The sequence below is a fragment of the Medicago truncatula genome, chromosome 4, assembly GCF_003473485.1.
Source record: "Medicago truncatula cultivar Jemalong A17 chromosome 4, MtrunA17r5.0-ANR, whole genome shotgun sequence".
In the NCBI taxonomy this organism is placed as follows: domain Eukaryota; kingdom Viridiplantae; phylum Streptophyta; class Magnoliopsida; order Fabales; family Fabaceae; genus Medicago; species Medicago truncatula.
This window is the reverse complement of record NC_053045.1, coordinates 35,550,552-35,555,436: the sequence shown is the minus strand read 5'-3', so window position 1 is coordinate 35,555,436 and position 4,885 is coordinate 35,550,552.

Here is a 4,885-nt window from a genome sequence, read left to right as displayed (position 1 = left end):
TGATGGTTTATAAGAATTATTTGGTGCTACCTATATCAACAAGATGCATCTTCTTTTCGGTATCCCAAACCATAAGAACTCCATAGTTAAGCGTGCTTGACTTCGAACAATTTTGGGATGAGCGACCTTCTGGGAAGTTTTCCGACAAGCGTGCGAGTGAGGACAAAACACGCAGAAAAGACTCGTGATGGTTTGTGGGATCAGTCAACAATCCTGAAAGCAATTTTTCGGTAGCCCAAACTATAAGAACTTCACAGTTAAGCGTGCTTGACTTGGAGCAGTTTTGGGATGAGTGACCTTATGGGAAGTTTCCCTGAAAACGTGCGAGTGAGGACAAAACACGCTGAAAAGACTCGTGTTGGGTTGTAGGAGTCGGTAATCCTGAAAGGAGTCTGGGATGTTACAACTCTCGCTCTATTTCAGACCATTTTGCTCAATTTTAAAATAATGAATTCCATCTGAAGGCAAGTCTCTTTACTTGGCGTCTCCATAGTCAAGCCGCCATCTAAAAGTTTTTTATGTCCGTAATATCCGCACACACTTTTTGAGAGTTTTTTTTTTTCCTTCTTTTCGTGCTAGTATCTTTCTACCATTGGTGAATAATATGTATATTTTTGGTAGTGTTTTACTCGATATAATAAGAAATTTTACCACCACAATTTACTAATTTTCTTGTACTTAATTTTTTTAGAGCATATAACCTAAAAACAATTATCAGTAGGAACTCAATATTTCAAGAGAAATGCCAAGTTTTTTTTATATACTTTGAATGGTAAATGCTAGGGTTACATTGCAATTTTCAGTTTACATCTCAAGTCAAGAAAATTGCTCGAATTCAATTGCCAAAACAACTCAAGAGTACATCACCTGAATTGGGATGTTATTAGATTGAGGTGAATCTCTGGTACAACATTAATTGAATAGACCAGATTTAGTTCCTCCTATCTAACTTTAGTAGCATTAAATAAAAAATAAAAATAATCAATATTTTTGTTCAATGGGTCAAATTTGATCACCCATATCTTTTTTTGAACAACTAATAATTAAGAGAAGAAGTTAGACTAATGAAGTAATCTTCAGTGCATGGAATTGTGAGACCACCCATAGGGTGATTGAATCCAAATTCTTCTTCAGCCCAATCCAATAAATCTTTGAACAAAGGATGACTCAAATATGATATTGGAATTACAAACCTCTTATGATCATTTCCAACATAAACTGCCAAGTGGCCTTTTGGTACATCACCAACAGATGAAGCCATTCTAATTCTTTGTGAAAGTGTTCTCTGGAGTTTTTGTTTAGCTTGAACAATTCCCACAAATCTGTTACTTGTTGTCTTCATGATGAAGAAAGCTAGATATGGATTAATTTGAAAATATTATATGATAGAAAAATATTTAATGCTAAAGATAGAGAAGACTTAGGTAGAGAAGACTTAGGTTTGAATTGAATTGTCATCTCTATAAATATATATATATAGGGTGTCAAGCCATACTAAATACTACTATAGCATTGTTAATTTTTTTGAATACATTAAATAATATTGCTTGATAAGTGATAACCATGAAGAATGTTTAGGAACATGTCAGGTGTAGGAGTATAGTAGTTTCACATGATAATGCCTAATCTGGACCAAAACATGTGGGCCCATTATAATTTGGAGCCCAAAAAGAAAATGTGGCCCTTGTTGAAAGTTACACTACTTATTGGCTATAGCTTGCTACTTGCTTTAAACAAATGAAAATCTTGCCTTTTTTATCATTGGCACGTTCTTGATATATAATGCCAACATGGATTTGAAAATATGTTGCCCTGGTCTACTTATTCAAAGGAGCTTTGAATTTAGACTTGTTATCCTTACTGGCATTTTTTTTTGTCACCACTATAATCTCTGTTGTGATTATGGATAGAACTTTCTAAGTTAAATATAACAAAGTTAGTTTTTATATGTCAAAAGTTTAAGGGCTCATATTTATTAGGAACTTCTAGGCCAAAGATAAGGGTTCACACAGATATGAGTCTTTTAAACTTTAACCTTTCACCTTTTTCTGATGTTCTAACACGATTTTCGTAGAAAACATCCAACCTTCCTTTCCTCTACAATTTGATTTCTAAAATAATGCAGGCATCTACTAAGAGAAATTTGTCTAAGTTGAAATTATATAAATCTTATTTGCAATCTACGGTCACAAGGAATATTAAATAGCATGTTTTCTATTAATGAGATAAGTTAACTATATGTTAAAACTTTTGAGGGAGATTTTAGCCGTACATTGTAGTTTAAGCACATAGTTTGCACAAGGTGCCCATAACATAAGGTTGGTTTGCCATATTAGTCCTACTATGTTTTTAAGTAGGCTTAATACTGACATCGCTCACATTAATATTGTTGCATAGTAGTGCAACAACTACACCCTCCCCCTCTTTTCAAAATAGACAGCTAATTAAGAATATGTTTGTTTTCCCATTAAGAAAATTAATTGCATGTTAGGATGATGTCAACATATAGTGATTTTTTCTTTTAAATTGATTAGTACTTAAGGTTAGAATTTGTAGCTTTTAACTTCAAATGTAATTTTTACATTTAAACTTATTATTAAACTCATTTTTACATAAATATATTCGAAAAAAAATAACATTCACGTTGGTTTTTCTCAATGACAATTTAGTCAATAGTGCTTCAAATTGATACTGAGAAATGAAGAAAACATGCTTTGCCAATAAAGTTCACTTCATGACTTCAATATATTGTAAGTACTCCTCATCCTCCTTGGAAGTCATAAAGTGGTCCAATAATAGAATCACTGTAGTATAAAATTTAAAACGAAAAGCACTTTAATTTCCACGTGATTGCATAAGATATGCTTTCAAAGTTTCAACATTGCATGTGAAGTACGAACTCCTGCTTGGAGGACCATTGGATCATATTTCAATTAATTTGACTATACTCTAAGTGGTTATGCGGTCCACAATCTTCTGTTTAAAATTTAATGGACAATTAAACATATAAACATAATCATACTATGAAAAGAAAACTAACAACTCTCGTAGAATAATGGTCTGTTGGTCACCCCTGATTTGGCAACTTGTGAAAGAGTACAAAGTGATACTGTAGATCATATTATTGGGAATGAACAGAAATAGATAAGGAATGTAAAAGAAAACATAGTATACTGGAGTAATATCAAATATAATTTTTCTATTTGTGGTCCTTAGGCTTTCCCTTAGTTTCATAGTTTATTTTTTTTTTATGTGAGTTCAGAAAAACCATGATTTTAGTATATACTTGTTTACGACCACAAAAGAAAAAGTATATACTTATTTATCCATTAATATTGTTCTTTTGATCCGTCCCTTTAAATTTAACTTCGAACCTCAAACACCCACCGATTCATTTTAAAAGATGAATTTTTAGCGCTATAGTATTTACAAAAAAAAGAAGTAACTTTTTTTTTTTGAGGGAAAAAGAAGTAACTTTCTAGTCAGTGAAGAAAACAAATGTTCTTTATATTTTTCTTTCAATTAAACGTTCTTTTGATTTTCTCGACCAATCCATAAACTAGGCCGGGCAGCAAACTAGTATGGCTGGATATGGGAATGTGCACCTTCCATGTGTTGAATGATATATAGATAGTTTTTTTTTTTTTTTTTTAGGAATATATACTAGATTGTTATATTTTATTGGAATAATGTTGACGTTCGAATTTAACTTTTGGAAAGCAATATTTCTTTCTGTAATTAGTTAATTGACCTTAAAAAAAGGGCTTAATTATTGTTTTAATCTCTTTATTTTAAAGGTCTTGCTAACTTGTGCTTGAGGACACAAGATAAGAAACTGAACATAGAAATTTAACTTTAAAAATTGTGCATTCATAACTTTAAAATCTTAAAATTTTATCTTTTCAATTCAATATTTATTATTTAATTCTATTTTAAGATCTTTATCTTGTGTGTAAAGGCATAAGTTAACATTTTCTTCATTTTAATATATTCACAAAGCCAATACCTCCATTTTTTTTTTGAAAACTCAGTATCCGATCCAAGAATTGATTAATCCGAGGGGACCAAACTCACCGCCCACTTGCGGGGGCCCCTTTTAAAGCCAGAGCAAGCTCTGTATGAATTTAGCCTACCGAAATTGGAATAAGAGAAAATCGAACCTGAGACCTATGGAGGAGCAAATTTAAATTAAAGAATCTGCTACTCCTGGATCAATTCTCAGTCTCCCATCTACTTGAACCAAGACTCTAATTTCATTTGTTGGGAAGTTCGAGGGTTCATCAACAATGAGTTAATGACTACGCTCTCTAAGAGATCTTATTAAGAACACATATTCACATCAAACCTTAAAGCTGTTGAGATAAGAGTTACATCTCTTATAAATTGTTAATTTAGTCCACATTTTAGTCGATGTGAGACTAACGACTCAAACATGGACTCCAACAATTCCACCAAATATGAATAAGTTAAATGATAAACACAACACACACATGTATTTCAATGGAGTATGCCTATGCTGCAATTGAGATTGTTTAAATTTAAGGGATGGAGATCCACTAAGCAATGTATATCTTAGAAAATTTAATATCAAAGATAATTTTTTATCACTCAATCTCAACTAAAAATTAATTCTGTTAAAACTTTATATATTAAATTTAAGGGTTCAATATGTTTGATCTCTATAAAATTAGGTTTTAAGGAGTCAAATATATTTATAATTGAATAATTGCTAAATAGACTAACAATTTTTTTCAACATAAACAAATAAGATACATGCATTAAACTATCATCCATTTTATTTGACTATTAATAATTTTTATTTCTAAAAATGCTTTCTCTATAATTGTTGTAGAGACCGAAATGTCAAAATAAGATAAATAAGTTA